Below are 22,741 nucleotides of genomic sequence, written 5' to 3' on the forward strand. Positions count from 1 at the left end.
TCCATCTGTAAAGTGGGAATAATAAATAATAATAGTGCCTATCTCACAGGGTTGTTGTGAGGCTCAACTGCGTTAATATGCATAAAGTGCTTTGCAAACGTTAAAGTATTATGCAAATGCTAGCTATTACTATTATTATTCTCCCCCACTGGCACTGAGGTCTGCATAAATGAAAAACCTAATAGACCAAAAGGAATGCCATTAGATTGTCTCTATGAAGAGTTCAGAACTCATCAGTGGTAAAAATCATAATTTTTTCTATCTCCTATGAAGTTTGTCCTCCAAATGGTCTGTTTTCATTATCTTATCATTATCTGTGCCAAGACAGGACAACAATAGCATTTTCAGAAGAGCAAACACAATGGAGTTTGTCTCAGAGAATCTTTTCTTGGCATGTTTTATTTAACATCTTCACCAATAATTTAAATAAAATCACAGATCACACATTTACCAAATTTGCAAATACTACAAAGTTGAGATGGCTAAATGTTCCAGGAGCCAAAAGAAAGGCTAGAATATTGAGAAACAGCTAAGGCGAACTTTTATAAGGATAAATCTCTTAAACTTGTATTGAAAATTGCAATGCCACAAGTGCAAAATAGAGAAGACATGTCTAGCCAGTGGGAGTAGCTGGGTAGCATAATATATAAAGCCCTGGGCCTGTTGTCAGGAAGATCTGAGTTTCCTCACCTATTAAATGAGCTGTAAAAGGAAATGCCAAACTACTCCAATCTCTCTCTCTCTCTCTCTCTCTCTCTCTCTCTCTCTCTCTCTCTCTCTCTCTCTCTCTCTCTAAATAACCCTTCCATCTGTTGATTCTAAAACAGAAGAGCTATAAGGGCTAAACAATGGGAGTTAAGTGGCTTGCCCAAGGTCCCACAGCTAGGCAGTATCTGAGATCATATTGAACCCAAGACCTCCCATCTCTGGGATTGGATTTCTATCCACTGAGCCACCTAGCTGCCTCTCACTCCAATAGCTTTGCCAAGAAAAATCCAAATGGAATTGGGAAAAGTCAGATGCAACTGAAACAACTGAGCAAATGTCTAGATAGCAAGTTTTTTGTGTGTTTATTTCTTTTTTGGTTTTGGTTTTTGTATTTCTGAAAAAAATATCTGGTGATTTTAGGGCAGCACACAAACCCAATATTAGCCCATAATCCAGGATGGCACACAAACAAACATCTGTGTGTCTTGGGCTGTATTAAGGAAGGCCAAGGATCTGAGGATAAGGATGGTATGATTTCATTGTGCTCTTCCTCTGGCTTGTGGGCACTGCATCTTAGGAAGACCACTGATAGGCTAGAGAGCACATAGAGGAAGGCAACTCATAAAGTTAAGGACTAACAATCTCACCAGGGGAGGGCCAGTGGAAAGGAACAGGAATGATGAGCAGCCTGGGGGGGGAAAAAAGCAAGCCTAGTGGAGTGGGGAGGAGAGGCAGGAACCTGATATTTGATTATTTATCAAATATTAATATTGAAATCACATTCAATTATTTGAAGGGCTGTCCCATGGGACAGGGACTGGAAGTGTTCCATTTCTGCCATATGTGGAGCAATAGCATAGAACCAGGGATGTAAAGGAACATTTCCTAACAACCAAAACCTGCCAAATGTGGGATTAGTTGCCTCAGGGAGGATTGGATTTCCCTGGATCAGATATCTTCCAGCAAAAGCCTTCAGATGAATATTGGCTATGGGGGAGGAAGGGATTCTCATTCAATTCCAGGTAGTGCTATGTGGCCTTCCCACTGTGATATTGTGTGATGATGTCACTGATAAGAAGCAAATCCATTGGAAAGAAGAATATGGCTGAGCTAAATATCATATGGTGCAGCAAACATCATTGTTAACCCTGCATTTCCTTCCATAGCAAAAACGCAACCAGCCCCTAAATTTTGATAGCCTGAACTGAAATAATAACAGTAATTTAAAATATCTAGAATTTCTAAGAGCTTTAAGATTTTGCAATTATCTCATTTTCTTCTTTCTGCCACGTTGCGAGGTAGATATAATTATCCATCTCATTTTACACATGTAACTACATTTTGCATTTTGCATATGAAATTAAGGCAGACAGAGGACAGTTTGCCCAGAGTCATACAGCTCATAAGAGTCTAAGGCTGAAATTGAATTTAGGTCTTCTTGGCACCAGATCCAACTCTCAATCCACTAATTTTGTTGGTTTTGTTCAATCTTTTCAGCAGAGTCCAACTGACCCCATTAGAGGTTTTCTTGACAAAGATATTGGAGTAGTTTGCCATTTTCTTCTCTAGTTCATTTTACAGATGAGAAAATTAAGACAAACAAGGTTAAATGACTTGCCCAGGATCACATAGTGTTATAAGGAAATGAGCAGGCACTGCTGAAAAGGCAGAAGCAAGAAGATTCTGGAATTCTGGAGAAGTGACAGAATTGTAAGTGTCTTGAGGCCACATTTGGACAGTCTTCCTGACTCTAACCACTGTGACATCTAGCTGGCTAAGCAAACTAGAATTTACTCATAACATATTCAATCTTATCTCAAATAGGAAATTTCTCTAAGAGAATTCATACTTTGTTCAATTAACAGGAAGGAAAATGAATACTTTTATTAAAATATGGTATCTTTGAGGTTGTGTTTTTGATTTTGTATACCTAGCATATACTACAATGTTCTATACTATTAAAATGTGTATTAAATTTAAGTGAAATAACTATAAAGCACTGGTCAATTCAAAGTATAATGAACACTCACTTAAACCTAAAAATTGCTAAATTATTTATTCAATGTTGAGCTGAGTATCTTAGTATCACTAAATTTGTGTAAATTTGCTTTCATTACTAATTTACAGTCTTCCTACAGCTATAAATAACAAGAACAAGGGATTATTATCCATTAATATTATACAATCCATCATTTAATTCACTCTCATTAAATTAAAAAGAAAATGCATAACTGAAAATGTTTATAAAACAAAAATATCCTGATAGAAAATTTGCTAGAGTAGCACTGGACTCATTCTCATACCTCCTTCTAGAATGGTGGACTAGGATCATGGCTACTACTTTTTTCTCTCAGGGTTCAAAGGACAACCCTAAGGGATCTGGAGTAATTTTTTGGTACTTTTACTTACCAACCACACCAGTTTGCTCCCCATTATCAGTTGATATTAATTAATTAACAAATCAGAATTCATTAGCTTCGTGTTGAGATCATTTAGTAAATAAATATTATAAAGACAAAAACATTCTTCTAAAGCCTCTCTAATGACTACTCACAGACTCCTGAAGAAAGTAAGCTCAAGTTTAGAGCATTCATAAGACACAAAAGTGTCCTTAGAGTTACTGATTAATGGTTGTCATTTTGTCCCTTGATGGAGTCTTCATGAAGTTCCCCATAGATATAGCTTTCTAATGGATTTCTTCAGTCTTAAAACTGCCTTTCTGAAGAGTATTTCTTTTTTGAGGGGATGCCCTTCAATTGGGAAGTGGCTGAACAAATTGTGGTGTATGTTGGTGATGGAATACTATTGTGCTCAAAGGAATAATGAACTGGAAGAATTCCATGGGAACTAGAACAACCTCCAGGAAGTGATGCAAAGTGAAAGGAGCAGAACCAGGAGAACATTGTACACACAGACGGATAGACTGTGGCACAATAGGATGTAATGAACTTCTCTACTAGAAGCATGAATCTTGTAACCATAGAAAAATATTCTAAATTAATTAATAAAATGATTTTTTTCAAAAAAAGTATTTATTTTTTAACTTACCTCCCATTAGTCATTGTTTTGACAATTGATGGAGAACCAGGCTTGAAGTTAGGAAAATATAAGTTTCAATCCTTCCTCAAATATTTACTAACTGTATAGACTCTTTGCAAGGCAATAAATCATCCTCAGCCTTAAGTTTACTCATCCATAAAATAAGAGGTGACCGTTATGGATTCTAAGATCCCTACTAGTTCTGAATCTATAACCCCATGACCCTATGACACTGATAAGAAATCCAGATCTTCTGATCTCTTGTGTATTTGTACAGCCCTAACATCACTACTGACTTTCAGACTTCCATCTTCAACTGCCTAGAAGAAATCTCAAACTTAATGTGTCATAGATAGCTTAACCCTTACATATCCAAAACTGAACTCATTTTCTTTTCTCCCAAATTATCCTCTCTTCCTAACTTTCCTATTATTGTTGATAGTGCCACAATCCTCTAAGTCTCCCGGGGTTAAACCTAGATGTGATTTTCAAGTCAGTCCCTATACTCTCTCATCCCACAATTGTCACGTTCTATTGTAATATATATTTTATATGGCCCTTCCTCTCTTCTTACACTGCTACCACCATATGCAATCCCTTATTGCTTTAAGTCTGGTCTTTTGTGTTTTTCTTATGGGTGCTCTTGATCTTCTTGTCTCAAGTTTCTCCCCATTCCAAAGCACTACTCATCTGTCAAAGTGATCACTTCACGATTCATTTAACCTCTTTGGCTGCCCTTCATCTCTAGGATCAAATATAAAATCTTAGTCAGCATTTAAAGTCTTTCATAATCTAGCTTCATTCCAATTGTTTTACACCTTTTGTTTGCCCCATATATCTGTGATATAATGATGCATGCCCTTTTGATATTCCTCATTCCTGAAATTTTATTCCTCCTCTTTCATATCCACTGGCTGTCCTGACTTCCTTCAATTTTCAACTAAAATCCCATTTTCTGCAAGAAGTTTTTTTCCCAGTCTCCTTTAAATTTAATGCCTTCCCTTTGAAATTGTCTTCAATGCATCCTGTACATAGTATGTGTGTACCCAAAGGTCTTAGAGCAAATTTAAACTTAAATCTTAAAGCTATCAAAAGTATAAGGCTACAGGAAGACCTTTGGGACATCCTTTATGTCTAGCTGGAACATTGTCATATATTGGTTCCCCATCATAATGTCAGCTCCTTGAGAGTAGGGAATGATTTTTTAATTGTTGGTTTTGAGATTTTTGTTATTTCTTTTATCAAAAAGAAGAGTTTTATTTTTTTCTTCATTTGTATCCTCAAGACTTTGTGCAATGTCTATCATACATAGCAGGTGCTTTAAAAATGCTTCTCAATTGATTTTTGAAGGTGACTGTGTTTTCCTCTGGGGAGAAGGGTGGGGAAGGAAACCAGAGGTACTCCCTCTTCACTCTGTTGTCCCATAAGCAATTCCCTTTCAAGGTTGTTGTTTAATCAGTTATGTCCAAGCCACTGGACTACAACATACCTGTTCCTTTTATCCTCCACTATCTAGAAAAGTCTTTCCAACCTCAAGTTTATAGTTTCTATCTCACCATCTATCCATTTTTTCCACTACCATCCCCTTATCCTTTTGCCTTCAATATTTCCTAGTACATGATCTTTTCAAATGAGTTCTGTCTTCTTGTTTTGTGGTCCAAGTACTTAAGCTTCAGTTTCAGTATCTGATCTTCCTGTGAATAGTACACGTTGATTTATTGACTGATTTGAACTCATTGCTGTCCTAAGGACTCTCAAAAGTCTTCACCAGCACCACAATTTGAAAGTGTCGATTCCATGGTACTCAGCTTTCCTTATAGTCCAATTTTCACCGCCATAGATTGCTACTAGACTATATGGACCTTTGTCATCAAAGTGCTTTTCAGTATACTGTCCAGATTTTCCATAGCTTTCCTTCCAAGGAGAGAGTATATTTTAATTTAATGGCTGCAATTGCCTTCTGCAGTGATATTGGAGCCCAAGAATATAAAATCTGAAGCTGCTTCCATTTCTTTTCACTCTATTTGCCAGGAAGTGATGGAACCGATTACCAAACTCTTAGGATTCTTTTTTTTTTTTATGTTAAGCTTCAAGCTAGCTTATGTGTTCTCTTCCCCTTTCAAGAACTTGTCTGTAATTGCTCTATAAGAAGGCTGCCCTATTATTCAAATTCCATAAGCTATAACTGAATCATTTCAACCAGTTCTATAGGGTTATTTCAAAGTATTTCACTTCCTCCAAATTTATTAAGAAATTTTGACATCTAGTTTATGCCTTTGATTGAGCAAGCAGAGGTATCTAGGAATTGTTCACACCTGGTTTACAATATAATTGAATGAATGATTCATTGAAAAGTCTGGACCATCTAGATTCTATTGAGGTAGGGTGGACATTTGTCCTTAGACTGGAATTCCATAGAATTTAGAAGTTATCGAGAGAATAATATCTTCCCTAAGAACAATGGATACAGATGTTAGCTGGAGATCTGAGAGGCATTTTAAAAGAATTCTTTTATGAAAATTATTGGTTTTATAATAACTAGTGGTATCACCTGTGGTCCAAGTAGTTTGCATTATGTAGCTATGATAAAACCAAAAATATTTTAATAATATCACTTCTAAGAATTTAACAGATCCTCTCTCTAAGAGTTGTCTCATTTTCTTCTCCTGTCATTTTGAACAGTCCAAAAGTCATTTTAGATCTTTCCAAGCCTGCAATAAACTTCTTTTATATTACTGACTCCACAAGTGACAGAATAATGCTTCCCTCACAAATCTTTTTAAAAATTCCAAGTTTTGCATACACATACAAGAACAAGAAGGGTTATGGAAAATGGGAAACTAGTTTGGACATAAAGGAAGCAATAAACTTAATACAACAGAGAAAAACTGAACTATTTGTTCTTCCTTGAAATCAAACCTCTATCTCTCATCTCTGGGCATTAATACAGTTCTCCATGCTTGGAAAGCACTCCCTTATCATTTCTGCCTTCAAGGATCCTTTGTTATTTAGGGTTCAACTTAAACTGATTCTTTCCATCTCTACTGCAGTTGTTAGTGTTTTCAGTCTCCATGATTTTTCTTGTGTTATAATTATCTGGTGTATTTTGTACCCCAAAACCTCTTTACCAAGAGAATCTAAATGAATTGCTTCATCAGAGTCTTTATATACCATAACACATAGCACAGCATCTTAGTTGTATATAATAGAAAAATAATAAGTGTTGAAACAAATTTTAAATTATGAATACCAATAGTAGTATGCAAGTTGCTTCAGGAAGATACTACTACTTTCATTTTCATTGTTTTTTGTTTAATTTAAATTAACTTATTTAGTCAGTTTAGAACATTATTCCTTGGTTACAAGAATTATATTATTTCCCTCCCTTCCATCCCCCCACCCTTTCCACAGCCAACATGCAATTTCATTGGGTATTACATGTGTCCTTGAACAAAACCTATTTCCATGTTGTTGGTGTTTGCATTAGGATGTTCATTTAGAGTTTACATCCTCAACCATATCCCCTCAACCAAAGTATTAAAGCAGATATTTGTTCTTCTGTGTTTCTACTCCCACAGTTTTTCCACTGAATGTGGATAGCATTTTTTTCTCGTAGATCGCTCCAAGTTGTTTGTATCACTGCATTGCCACTAATGGAGAAGTCCATTACATTCAACTGTACAACAGTGTATCAGTCTCTGTGTACAATGTTCTCCTGGTTCTGCTCCTCTCACTTTGCATCAATTCCTGGACATCCTTCCAGTTTCCATGGAATCTCTCCACTATATTATTCCTTTGAGAACAATAATATTCCATCACCAACATATACCACAATTTGTTCAGCCATTCCCCAATTGAAGGGCATCCTCTTATTTTCCAACTTTTTGCCACCACAAAGAGTGCAGGTATGAATATTCCTCTAAAAGTCTTTTTCCTTTATATCTCTTTGGGGTACAAACCCAGCAGTGCTTTGGCTGGCTCAAAGGGCACACAGTTTTATAGTGCCCTTTGGGCATAGTTCCAAATTGCCCTCCAGAATAGCTGAATTAATTCACAACTCCAACAGCAATGCATTAGAGTCCCCACTTTGGCACATCCCCTCCAGCATTCATTACTTTCTGTTGGTGTCATGTTAGCCAAGGTGCACAGTGTGAGGTGATACCTCAGAGTTGTTTTGATTTGCATTTCTCTGATTATAAGAGATTTAGAACACATTTTCATGTGCTTATTAATAGTTTTGATTTCTTTAACTGAAAATTGCCTATTCATGTCCCTTGCCCATCTTTCAATTGGAGAATGGCTTGATTTTTTTTGTACAATTAATTTAGCTCTTTTTAAATTTGAGTAATTAGACCTTTTGTCAGAGGTTTTTATTATGAAGATTGTTTCCCAATTGGTTGCTTCCCTTCTAATTTTGGTTGCATTGGTTTTGTTTATACAAAAACTTTTTTAATTTAATGGAATCAAAATTATTGATTTTAAATTTTGTGATTTTTTTCTAGCTCTTGCTTGGTTATAAAGTCTTTCCTTTCCCAAGGAACTGACATGAATAGTATTACTATTCTGTGTTCACATAATTTACTTATAGTTTCCTTCTTTATATTCAAGTGATTCACCCATTCTGAGTATATCTTGGTGTAGGGTGTGAGATGTTGATCCAAACCTAATCTCTCCAATACTGTCTTCCAGTTTTCCCAGCAGTTTTTATCAAATAGTGGATTTTTGTCCCAAAAGCTGGGATCTTTGGGCTTATCAGAGACTATTTTTTCCAAGACTTCATTCACTTCTCTTACCTTTTTCTAATTTATTTTTTGCTTTGATTTATCTAGTTTTGATAGAGGAAGGTTCAGGTCTCCCACTAGTATAGTTTTTCTATCTATTTCATCCTTGAACTCCACTAGTTTTTCCTTTAGAAATCTGGATGCCTCATTGCTGGTGGAGTTGTGAATTGATCCAACCATTCTGGAGGGCAATCTGGAACTATGCCCAAAGGGCGATAAAAGAATGTCTGCCCTTTGATCCAGCCATAGCACTGCTGGGTCTGTACCCCAAAGAGATAATGGACAAAAAGACTTGTACAAAAATATTCATAGCAGCACTCTTTGTGGTGGCCAAAAATTGGAAAATGAGGGGATGCCCTTCAATTGGAGAATGGCTGAACAAATTGTGGTATATGTTGGTGATGGAATACTATTGTGCTAAAAGAAATAATAAAGTGGAGGAATTCCATGGAGACTGGAACAACCTCCAGGAAGTGATGCAGAGCAAAAGGAGCAGAACCAGGAAAACATTGTACACAAAGACTGATACATTGTGGTACAATTGAAGGTGATGGACTTCTCCATTAGTATCAATGCAATGTCCCTGAACAATCTGCAGGGATCTAAAAAATACCACCCACAAGCAGAGGATAAACTGTGGGAGTAAAAACACTGATGAAAAGCAACTGCTTGACTACAGGGTTGGAGGAGATAAGACTGAGGAGAGACTCTAAATGAACACTATAATGCAAATTCCAACAACAGGGAAATGGGTTCGAGTCAAGAACACATGTGATAACCAGTGGAATCATGCGTCGGCTATGGGAGAGGGAAAGGCGGGGGGGGAGGGAGGGAAGGGGAGGAAAATAAAATGATCTTTGTTTCCAGTGAATAATGTATGAAAATGACCAAATAAAATAATGTTTAAAAATTAAAAAAAAAATTTAAAAAAAGAAATCTGGATGCTGTGCTATTTAGTGCATACATGTTGAGTACTGATATTTACTCATTGTTTATACTGCCTTTTATCAGGATATAATTACCTTCCCTATCTCTTTTAACTAGATTTATTTTTACTTTGGCTTTGTCAGATATCATGATTGTGACTCCTGACTTCTTTTTATCAGTTGATACCCAATAGATTTGGCTCCATCCTCTTACTTTGATCCTATGCATATCTACCTTCCTCATGTGTATTTCTTGTAGACAGCATATGGTAGGGTGTGGGATTCTAACCCACTTTGCTATTTGCTTGTGTTTTATGGGGGAGTTCATTCCATTCACATAGAGTTATGATTACCAGCTGTGTATTTCCCAGCATTTTGATTTCTACTCCTATTCCTGCCTTTTCTTCTTTTACTATTTCATTCTACACCAATTTTTGTTTTTAATCAGTCCCCCTAATTTCCATCCTTATTTTACTTCCCTTTCTACCCCCTTCATTCTTATTCCCCCCTTATTTTATTTACAGTCTTTTTAAACTACCTTTCTACCCTCTTTCTCCCTTGTACTGCTTCCCTCCCCACCAGTCTGTTTGTTACCCTTCTACTTCCCTACAGGGTGCAAATTAATTCTCTGCCCCAATGAATTGTTCTTCCCTCTGTGGGTCAATTTCAATGCATGTAAGAGTTGAGTATTTCCTATCTCCAAACTCTTTACCCTTCCAATGTATTGATGTTCTCCCCCCTCCCACCATGTGCTTCTTTGTGACATATAAATTTACCCCCTTCAATTTCTTTTGCCGTTCCTTTTAGTATTAACCTTTTTCTAGCTCTAGTTGTATATATACATACAAACAAATGCATACATTTATGCATACATATATCTACATAGATATTTATGTCTTGCCATTTCATTCTATACAGTTTGTCACTGTTCCCTCTAAGTATAATTCTTCTAGCTGCCCAGGTGATAATAACAATTTTAAAGAGTTACCAATGACCTCTTTTCTTATAGGTATACATATCATTTTAACTTATTGAGTCTCTTAAAAAAAGGTTTTTTTTGTTTTTTGTTATGTTTTGTTTTTCTTTTTCCCTCTTTTTAATTACCTTTTTATGATCTCTTGAGTCCTGTGCTTTGGCATCAAATTTTCTGTTCAGGTCTGGTCTTTTCTTTACAAATGCTTGGAATTCTTCTATTTTGTGAAATGACCATACTTTCCTCTGTAAGAATATAGTCAGTTTTTCTGAGTAGTTGATTTTTGCTTGTAGACCTAGTTCCCTTGCTTTCTGGAATATCATATTCCATGTCTTTCAGACTTTCACTGTAGATGCAACCAGATCCTGTGTTATCCTCACTATGGTTCCATGGTATCTGAATGACTTCTTGGCAGCTTGTAGTATTTTTTCCTTAGTCTGATAGTTCTTGAATTTGGCTATAACATTCCTAGGTGTTGTCAGTTGGGGATTAAGTGCAGGAGGTGATCTGTAGATTCTTTCAATCTCCACTTTTCCCTCTTGTTCTAGAATATTGGGGCAGTTTTCTTGGATAATTTCCTGTTGTATGATGTTCAGGTTTTTCTTTTGGCATGGTCTTCCAGTAGACCAACTATTCTGAAGTTGTCTCTCCTGGAATTATTTTCTAAATGTTCTGTTTTATGAATGAGATGCTTCATATTTTCCTCATTTTTTTTATTTTTTTATTTTGTTTTATAGCTTCCTGCTCCCTTGTGAAGTCACTTGATTTAGTTGTATTCTGGTTCTTAAAGGCTGGATTTCATCCCTGGCTTTTTGGTCATCCTTCTTCTCTTTCTGGTCTGATTTTCTTTGGAGGTCATCTTTCATACTCTTTACCTCATCTTTCATCTCCTTTGCCTCATCTTTCATCTTCTTTGTCTCATCTTTCATCTTCTTTGTCTCATCTTTCATCTCCTTTGCCTCATTTTCCAGCTGGTTGATTTTGGCTTTCAAGACAGTTTTCTCATTTTAGTTCAAGTGCCTCTGTTTCCAGATCACTAATCTTAGTTTTTAAGTTCTTTTCCAAATTGTCTTCAGTCTCTCTTAATTGTGTTTTGAATTGTATTTTGAGTACTTCCAAAGACTGTATCCAATTTATTGGGTTTTCTGTTTTACTGCTTGGTGTTCCCTCATCCTTCTCTGTTCCATTTGCTCTTTGTTCATTGCCTATATAGAAGCTGTCGATTGCAATTTATTTTTTCTTTTTCTGTTGTTTGCTCATATTTACCCCTTCTTTACTCCATTTACTCCATGACATTGTCTGTGCTCTTTCTGCCTTCATTGGGGGGGGGGGGGGCTTTTCTGTCATTCTTCCCTTTTGAAGTTTTGTCAGCAAATCTCTCAGTGCAGTCTGTGAAGGAGGGGTATTGGAGCTTGTGTTTCCCTGCCCTCTGAAGACTTTTGATGGGATTAAGTCCCACTGGGGTGGCCTGGATGTGCCCTGAGGTCAAAACCTCCTGGAAGGGGGAAGCAATATGGAGGGTCTCTCCACTGCTGCAACTAGGCTGCCCGCTCTGAGTTCCTTCTCTAACTCCTTCCCTATTGCCTGTGTTCAACATTCTGAGCCTGGCACATCTTTGCCCACAAGTTACTCCCTCTAGACTAGTGCCTTTGCCTGCCCAGAGGTTCCAGTTGCCACTGGAGGCTTAGCTTCTAGGTGGGGGGAGGGGTCCTGAAACCTTCCTTCTCCCTTCCCCTTAAACCGGAGTATTCTCAAATTCAGGTTTTGTGAGGGTGTTCCTTTTAAATTGAGTCCAGCAGGAGGGTTCCTTTGCTCTGTTTTGTTGTTAGGCTTGATTTTCAATCCCCTGGGAGCATTTAGTCTGTATTTGGTAAGGAAGGGTTTTCAGAGGTCTGAACTTTCACTGCCTCTACACTGCCATCATGATTCCGTCTTTCATTTTCATTATTGAGCAAAATTAGAAATATATGGCTAACTCTAAAAGGTGTCTTAAAAAGATTCACATTAAAAGATTTTATATGGAGACAAAATTCAGGTATGGATTTATGACCTGTAGGTAAAATATCCATTTTCTTATATATAGGTGCTATTTGAAGAGAATAAGTTTTAAAGTATGTTAATAGATCCAACAATGAGGATCAATGAATGATTAGCAAGTGAGAAGAGAATGAAGATGCCTGAAGAAATGGGCAAGATTCAAGCATAAGTAGTCTGTTTTCTAGGGTGATGGATTTGAAACATATTGTGAGAGAGAGAATGGAGAAAATTAAGAAGATACAGCCCAGTGCAAGGTCAGAGACACAACATAAAGCAGGACAGAGTTTTAATTAAAAGTGATTTGTATCACATAAAAATAATAGCCAACAAAGCATAAGGGATAGAGGAATGGTCTCTAAATTGAGAAGACCTAAATTCAAGTTCTGCCTAGACACATACTGTCTTATGTCAATAAGCCTTTCACTGCTCTAAGCAAATCTCTAAAATTACAAGTCTTATAAAGGTTCTGACTTTTTGGCAAAGGAATTTCTATAATAGTGCTAATAAAATCGCATTCCCTGTGGGGAGTAGGGATTTAAGTGAACTTGAAAAAGTATCATTTTATGAAGATGGCATATTTCTCATTTCCCCCAACACAATTAAAGGCAACATAGCTGATATCTCACCTTTCTCACCTTTTATAATGCCTCCCCACAGTTCAAGACTATACACATAGTGGAATATTCATATCTGCTCTCTTTGTGGTGGCAAAAAATTGGAAAATGAGGGGATGCCTTTCAATTGGGGAATGGCTGGACAAATCGTGATATATATTGGTGATGGAATACTATTGTACTCAAAGGAAAAATAAAGTGGAGGAATTCCATGGAGACTGGAACGACCTCCAGGAAGTGATGCAGAGAGAAAGGAGCAAAACCAAGAGATCATTGTACACAGAGACTGATATACTGTGGTACAATCAAACATAATGGACTTCTCCATTAGTGTCAATGCAATGTCCCTGAACAATTTGCAGGGATCTATGAGAAAAAACAGTATCCACAAGCAGAGGACAAACTTTGGGAGTAAAAACACCGAGGAAAGGCAACTACTTGACTACAGGGGCTGAGGGGATATGATTGGGGATGTGGACTCTGAATGAACATCCTAGTGCAAATACCAACAACATGGAAATGGGTTCAGATCAAGGACACAAGCAATACCCAGTGGAATTGCGCGTCGGCTATGGTGGGGGGGGGGGGGTTGAGGGAGGAAAAGAAAATTATTTTTTTGTATCCAATGAATAATGTTTGAAAGTGACCAAATAAAAATAATGTTTATTCAAAAGGAAAAAAAAGGCAGAAACTCAACTTTTGGACTCACTCCATTTTGAATCTGTTCCTCACCCCACCCCAGGTTTTATTTCCACAAGATGCTTCCTGAAGCACCCATCTCTTTCCCTATTTCTTTTATGTGTGGTCTTTCCTCATTTGATTGTAAGTTCCTTGAGATCAGGAACTGTCTTTCTTTTTTATTACCTATATCTTCAGTGTTTAGCACAGTGCCTGGCACAGAAAAAGTGCTCAATGTTTATCGGATTGGAATGAATTTTTTTAAAACCCTTGCCTTCCATCTTGGAATCACTGTATATTGGTTCCAAGGCAAAGGGCTAGGCAATGGGGATTCTGTTACTTGCCCAAGGTCACACAGCTGGGAAGTGTCTGAGGCCAGATTTGAACCTAAGACGTCCCCTCTCTAGGCCTCACTCTTAATCCACTGAGCTACCCAGCTGCCCCTGAAATGGATTTTAAGAAATTTAAGAACATATAAGTGGAAGAAGGATTTGATATATACCATACAACTTGATTCAAAAGGCAAGAATGAGGCACAAAATAAATTAAGGTTTTTATGTAAGGTAAAATTCCCTTAGGGCAGTTAGATGATGCAGTGGATAGAATGCCAGCCCTGGTTTCAAGGCTTTTCTTCTTGAGTTCAAATATGTCCTCGGACACCACTAGCTGTGTGACCCTGGTTTTGTCACTTAACTCTGCCTCAGGTTCTTACCTGTAAAATGAGTTGGAGAAGGAAATGGCAAACCACTCCAATATCTTTGCCAAGAAAATTCCCAATGGGATCATAAAGAGTTAATACACAACTGAAACAACTGAGCAACAACAATAAAAAAAATTTCTTAACAATTAGAATGATCTAAGAGCAAAATTATCTTCCTTAGGAGGTAAGGAGTCCATTGTCTCTAGCGGGCTTAAAGAAGAGGCCAGGTAGCCACTTGTCAGTAACACAGGAAAATTCTGGTCAAGTATAGGTTAGTCTCATTAATGCCTTCCAAATTTTGATTCTGTGATTCTTTGACCAATGGAAGGATAAAGTGCATATGTAGCAAAGTATATAACAATAGGTTTTAGTTTATAAAGTTCATTATCTATGTGATTAGAAAAGACCTGATGCAAAGGAACCTGGGAAAACTTTTATGAAATAATGCAGAATTAAGTGAGAAGAACCAGGAGAACAATCTATATAATAACAACAATATTATAAAGACAAGCAATTTCAAAAGGCTTAGAATTCTAATCAATGGAGTGATCAATCAGGAATCCAGATAACCAGTGATGAAGAATTCTTTTTATTCAGCTAGGACAGACAACTAATTCACTCAAAAAGAATGAAACATATAATTTTGGTCATGGCCAATGTGGAAATGTGTTTGTTCAAATAAGTATATTTGTCTAAAAGGCACCCTCCACCCCAAAGAAGGAAAGGTGGGCAATGGAGAAAGAAAACTTAAAATATCATTAAAAAGTTTAAAAGAGCTTACATTCAATTATTAGAGGTTGTCAGATAAAACATCTCCAATAACTAAGAGTTCCTAGGGGTGTGATGTCCATCAGCATCCTAAGGCTAAGCAGGTCTGTAGCCTTTACCTGATGTTATGAAATGACGTGAGTACTCTACAGTTTTCCTCATTGCAGGGATGAAATGAAGTGAAAACTTCAGTTTTTGGAAAAGGATGTTTGGGAAAAATGAGTAAATTTTGAGTTCTTGTAGGCAGAATTCCACTGTGGCAACAGAAGAATCATAGTGATAATATGAGTAGGGGATTTATCACTGGAAGTAACATTAGAAATAATCTGTTCCTGGAATTTATAACCTGGAATTCATGAAGCCTCTTTACTCCTAGGGTCCACAGATAAATTTTAGGGAGTCTATAAATTTAACAAAAAAATATAATTCTATCAATAAAATTGATTTCCTTAGTAATCTTGTGGATTTTATTTTATACATTTAAACATTTATACATTTAAAACTACTATTCTAAGAAGGCATACATAGTCTTCACTACCCTGCCAAAGAGATTGATTTCATTAAAAAAAAAAGTTGAAACACAGGTATCCCACAGCTACTGCTAGTGCATGAGATTTATTCCAATCCTATCTTTTTAAAGGAAAAGAAACAGACCCAGAAAAATGAAAAAAATACTTATCTAAGGTTATAGAGAGCATAAGTGGAAGGAATGAGATTTGAACCCAAGTCTGATTCCAAAACCACTCTTTTACTACACAATGATGCCTCCAATGTACAGTACCTGAGATTGTGTTTAGACATCCATTTAGTAAGATCAGAGACTGTAAGGATTCAGCAACCTTTGACACAGTTGTCCCCAAAAGCACAGAGAAAGACTGCAAAGGTACTGTTGAGAATGCAGCTGTCACTGACCTTGTGACACAGACATCATCCCCTATCCTTTGATCTAGTAGGTGTTTAAGAACATAAGCCGCTTAAAGCATAACCCAGAAGGCAGTACTTTCCCTGGGACCCATAAAAAAGGGCAACAACACAGGTTCCCAGAGAAAGCTGTCCAGTTAACCAGATTCCCTAGAGCTGAATGACTGCCACAGAGAGGTCTTATTTGTCATTCTTACTGCCCTTCCTTACAAAACATAAGGTTGCATCACCACAGTATAGAATAAAAGTCTAGAAGATTAGTGTCTCCCTTTGGTTGTTCATGATCTACAGGCTTCCTTCGGGTAAAGAGAAGCTAGTGCCCTCTTTACAGTTACTGATAGTGGTTGCCACATCCCTATCCAGAAAATCAACTATCCTGCCTTCCTATTTATAGTAAGAATCTCCTGGTCTAGAATTGGTATAACAAGTATTTATGAATTTTTTACATGTGATTATTAAAATTGAAAATTTGAAATGAATTAGAGTCTTTGATCAGAAATGTAATAGTAAAAGAGGCTATGGAGGAGCACTACCCTATCTATCCCTAGGGAGGTAGAAGAGTCTAGAAATGGACCTTTCTTCATTTGTGCCACTTTGGAATTTAGACAAAAGATTCTGAACAAAGCTCTCCAATGGATGTTGTTGATGGATGAGATCTAGTAAGAATAGCTAGTGTTGAGCTAAGCCAATGCCTCCATCTACTACTGTTACAATCTATAGAAATGAGATGTTTAAATGAATTGGCTTCATTTGAATTGTTACTACAATCCCATTGAATTCATTATGCATATTATCTTTATTTTTTTTTATTTTTAACTCATGTAACCTAGATCAGCCAAAATATTCTTGTCTTTGAAGTGGAAATCCTGGTTAGTACCATTGTTCTGTGTATGCATTTAACAAATGAATATGTTACTCAACCTATAATAGATAAATCATAATAGGTGTGTGAGGACTCATACAAACATAATGTTGGGAAGATAGACCCCTATCCCCTTATATTTGATTGGATTTTAATGATAGTGATAGTTTGTAAGATCATCAATATTATGATTCTAAAGAGATTAGTATAAATTCCATTATAATCTTAATACAATCAGTAGAATTCATGATTTTTATAAGGATTTCTAACTAAAGCATAAAAAACTGCTTCTAAGGGGATTCTAACCTCTCCCTAAGTTTGTAGTTCCCTTTATCATCATATGCTGACCATCCGAGTCTCATGTCCCAATATAGTGCAAACATCATGCACCCTTCTCTGTTTGGAAATAACCGTCCTTCCCCCCCAAATCAGATGAGTCTGAGGTAATGGTCATCACTATCTGCCTAAATAAGGGTATTGCTTGTGATTTAACCTTTAGACTCATATGGGCTTTCCTAAATGAACTAATCAATCAGTTTTTAATTAGGTAACTGTTTCTAAATAAGGTTTATATGATGTTATTTCTTGTGATATGTCATCAACCTTGTATGGAAATATTCATTTTGTTACTATCTGAGTATATAAACCAACTTTCTCCCTCCAGGCATGGTCTCTTGCTGGGGTCCAACAATATAATACATGCAAGAGAATTCTATTATTGGAGGACTTGTCCTTCTTCCAATAAAATCTACCTTTCTACCTTGACTTGGAGAAATTTTACGTTTTGACTTTATTTATCTAAATTGACTATATTGAGTCAGTGGGTTTCTATTACATGACAATACATAAAATAGCTTAATAGTTTGCATGCCCATTAGATATTTTATGAAATGTTTCATCTGCTCTATTACTCCAGTGAGCTTACAATCTCAGTGATAAAGGCTTTCCTCCCAGTTCAGATAGCAACCCATTAATACCTGCTTACTCTATTTAATTCATAATAGGGTGTCTATCTGATATACACAGAAAGCTTTTCTTGAGTTTTCTTCACATTTTAAAGAAACTAATGGCAACATGCTGGTTGTCCCTTTCTCTATTTTTACCATCATTCTATTTCTTTTTCATGTAAAACATTATTCAAATTCAAAATTTTTCAAATTCAAAATTTTTATAATATTCCAATAATCCAATTCAATTCAAATATTTCAAATTCAATTTTAATATTCAAATACTTAAATTCAAATTCAATAATTAATTGAAATTAAATTAAATCAAATCAAATAATTCAAAAATTAAACTAAAATTAAGATAAATGATTCTAGACTGGAATTGAATAGAATAATTGCATACACAAAAGGTGTGAAAAGAGACTCTGAATAGCATGAAAAGCCCAAGTGCCAAGGGTGAAGTAGGTTGAAGAGATCTTACAATGAAAGAAAAAGACACCAAAAACTGAGGTAATGGGCATCCGAGACAACCCAATCACTTCGGTACTTTTCTCAATCCCAATCCTGTCGTAATTCCTTATTTTTACTCTACCTGACTGATAGCTATCTTACCCTACAACAATACTTCCATAATCAACAGAAGATTCCTTCAATTTTGAATGACCGTGGTAATATTTTCAGTGACAAGATGCCCCTATAAAAATGTGACTTTTTCCTGTTAGAATTGCTCTATCTAAAGTACTGTCTTCTCTGATCCCCCCCCCACCTTTATAAATACAGTAGCTAAATATAGGAATCAACAAATGCTATTCTCAACATCATCTTGAAATTCTATTCATTAAGTGACCCTTGGACTGTTAAAAAGAGATGAGGAAGGCACTATACAAAATTAAAAATACGTGCATGATCATATTTTAAATGATAAGTTTTGACAAGATCATATCTAAAGTCATTTTCTCCATTTAAATTTTCTGACTTTTAATATAATTTCTTCATTACAAGGATGTGGAAAGAGAAGCCAAGAGAACTGAAGTTGAATGCCAAAAGTTAACAGCCAGGTAGTGGCAGAGCCATAATAAAATCCCAGGTCTCCTAAACTGAGTCTAGTGGTTTTTCCTCTACACCATGATGACTTGAGTGTATAGCTTGATTTAATTATTAAAGTATTTCAAAGTTCAATTTCTATAAACAGGTAAAAAATGTAAGTAATCTGAGATTCATGCACACAAAAAGCTAACACTAGGAATCATAAAAAATATTACCAAATAATTTTTAAATTAACACTTATTACACCCCTAATATACTCTAGAATTCCTCCAACAATATAGAACACAATCTATCATTGGTAACTCCTGCCTTCCCACAATTTCTCCCTATTGGAGACACTCAAGAGATGGCCTCTAATTTTTCTGACATAATGGATAACAATGAAGTACATCAGTTTCCTCTCAATCTCTCTACTGGTCTGACCTATTCTATTTTTTTTCATTATAGTTTTATCATATTATTTACACTAATTCTATATAATCCTTTTAAAAATCTTTTGAAGCCTCTTCACTCACATTGTTCACTTGTTTCAGTCATGTCTGACTCTCCATGACCCCATTTGGGGTTTTCTTGGCACAGATACTAGAATAATTTGTAATTTCCTTCTTCCAATCACTTTGCAGATAAAAAACCTGAGGCAAACAGGGTTAAGTGACTAGTCCTGAGTTATTCAGCTTGTGTAAGAGGTCCAGCACACTATCCTTTGCACCACCTAGCTATCAAAGACCTTTCTGCTGTCTTTTGAAAGATCCTCAACTTCACACTTTTGGAAATTTTATAACTTGCAATCAGACAACATCACCAAGTGAATGTTTGCCTTAAGAACCTGGACCTTTGCTTCAGGATGAAAGCTGAAATTTCCCCCAAGGGGATCTAACTTGCTCTCCTCCTTTTTTAAATTAATTTATGTAGTCAATTTAGAACATTATTCCTTGGTTACAAGAGTTACATTATTTCCCTCCCTCCCCTAAACCCACCCTTTCCATAGCAAACACGCAATTTCATTGGGTATTACATGTGTCCTTGATTGGTTAGAACCTGTTTCCATGTTATTGGTGTTTGCATTATGATGTTCATTTAGAGTCTACATCCCCAGCCATATCCCTTCTACTCATGTATTCAAACAGTTGTTTTTCTTCTGTGTTTCTACTCCCACAGTTTTTCGTCTGAACATGGATAGTGTTCTTTCTTGTAGATCCCTCCAAGTTGTTCAGGATCACTGCATTGCCACTAATGGAGAAGTCCATTACATTCTATTGTGCCACAATGTATCAGTCTATGTGTACAATGTTCTCCTGGTTCTGCTCCTTTCGCTCTATATCAATTCTATTCTTGGCTATGACGTTCCTTGGAGTTGTCATATGGAGATTTATTGTAGGAGGTGATATGTGGATTTTTTCCATTTCTATTTTACACACTTGTTCAAAAATATCAAGTCAACTCTTTTTTGATAATTTCTTGTAGTGTAAAATTTAGGCTTTTTTTTTTTAAATCAGAGCTTTCAAATGGCCCAGTAATTCTTAAATGATCTCTTCTGGATCTGTTTTCCAGATCAGTTGTTTTTTATTGAGAGATTTCATATTTTCTTCTATTTTTCCATTCTTTTGATTTAATTTTATTGTTTCTTGATGTCTCATGAAGTTATTAGCTAATATTTGCCCAATTTTAATATTTAAGGAAAGAAATGTCTTCATGACCTTTTGATACTTCTTTTCTTTTTGTTCCATTCTACTTTTCATGGCACTCTTTTCTTCATTGGATTTTTGACTTTTTTTCCAGTAGGTCAATTCTGTTTTATAAAAAAAAATTCTTTTTTTCATTGGATTTTTGTGCCTCGTTTTCTAGTTAACCAATTTTGCTTTGTAAACTTATTTTCTTTTTGCATTACTTTCATTTCTTTTTCCCATCTTTCTTCCACCACTATTATTTGATTTTTGCATTCTTTTTTTAAGTTCTTGCAGGGCCAGAGACCATTTTCCATTTTTTCTTTGAAGTTTTGCACATGGTTGCTTAGATCTCAGAGTCCCCTACTGACTGTGACTTACCTCCATAGAAATTTTCCCTAGTTAGAAGTTTGCTCATTTTCCCAGCCTTTTTATTGCTTATGACCTAGGAGTTCTGAAAACTGATGATTCTGTCTCCTCTGCTGATGGATTGTAGGACTCAGCACTCTGAGTTATTTTGCCCTGGGGCTAGGTCTTCACAGCAGCACAGGCTTGAAGGGGCCAAGCACTATGGGGTTCCAGGTTTTACTTCTAATTCCCCCTGATTTGGTGAAAGTTGACTCTCTCTGCCTACCTTTCAAGTTGTTTTCTACAGAAGAACCCCCTTTCCCCATCTTGCTATTGGTTTTTGAGTCCTTTCATTTTGAGGCATTTTTAAAAGATTAGTTTAGAAGGACTCTCAGAGCAGTTTCAGTTTTCACTGCTACTAAGTTGTTTGGTACTAGGTCACTTCTAAGCTGAGATAGATAGATAGATAGATAGATAGATAGATAGATAGATAGATAGATAGATAGACAGACAGACAGATAGACAGACAGACAGACAGACCAACAGACAGACAGACAGACAGATACACAGATAGATAGATAGATAGATAGATAGATAGATAGATAGATAGATAGATAGATAGATAGATGTGTATACATGCACATACACATGCATATATATATATATATATTTTTTTTTTTAACCTGGAGACAGTTGTCTTGTGATTTAAGCATGCTACTCAAAAGACTGAGTTCTTCAATCTTTTTCAATGCCAAGAAAGTTCACCTTGTTCTAAAACTTTAACACATCATATCTTGAATATGGACATATTTTTGTAAGTAATTTACTAATAATAATATTCAATTAGAGCAGATAGGTGACTCAGTGGACAAAGTATTTGACTTGGACTCAAGAAAATTCATCTTTTTGAGTTCAAATATGCTCTCAAACACTACTTATGTGACCCTGGACAAATCACTCAACTCTCTGTGCCTCAGTTTACTCACCTATAAAATAAGCTAGAAAAGGAAAAGGCAAACCACTCCAATATCTTTGCCAAGAAAACCCAAATGGGTTCATGAAGAGTTGGACACAACTGAAACAACTGAACAACAACAAAGAAATAAACTACAAAAGCATTCCCTTGGATAGGCCAAGCACACATAAAAATAAAAAATACAGTATAAATTACTTATCTGGTGCCATGCCAATACAACTACTGAATGATTGCTTTTATAAAGCTAGGGAAAAAAGAAGAAAATAGAAGTCCATGATGTCCAGAAAAACAATGAAAATTTTGAGAAAGAAAAGCCCAGTAGCACCAAATCACAAATTATAAAACAAGTAGCAATCATTCAATAGTTAAATATACAGAAGTTGGTCAGGGGGAAATGTCAGATATATTACATACTATACTATAATAATCAAATGTAGTAGCCCAGTGTCAGATAAACTCAAAGATCATTGTCCCTATGCTAAGGATTTCCAGATCTATTTATCTAGCCCTAACTTCTGTGAAGAAATAATAAGAACCAGGCTATGGTTTCATGTACTGCTGTGGAAATTACTTGCTGTCCTTGGCTACACACCCTACAGTTTTGTCTAAAAGGACTGCTTTCATTGCGAACATAATTGGTCTCATCTACTTGTCTCCTACCCATGAAAAGGGAGTTCTTTTTTTTTCATTCTGGTAATAAATAATGACCCTTGCATTCCAAATACTTTCCTTTCCTCCCTTGATTGATACTC

The 22,741-nt window shown here is 36.1% G+C and overlaps 1 protein-coding gene across 1 annotated transcript in view; it reads right to left on the minus strand.

Annotated features, from left to right (window-relative positions):
• KCNH5 (potassium voltage-gated channel subfamily H member 5) overlaps positions 1-22,741 on the minus strand; it is a 584,985-nt gene that overhangs the window by 380,298 nt on the left and 181,946 nt on the right. The window lies entirely within an intron of this gene.

This window comes from Monodelphis domestica, chromosome 1 (assembly GCF_027887165.1).
Source record: "Monodelphis domestica isolate mMonDom1 chromosome 1, mMonDom1.pri, whole genome shotgun sequence".
Lineage (NCBI taxonomy): Eukaryota > Metazoa > Chordata > Mammalia > Didelphimorphia > Didelphidae > Monodelphis > Monodelphis domestica.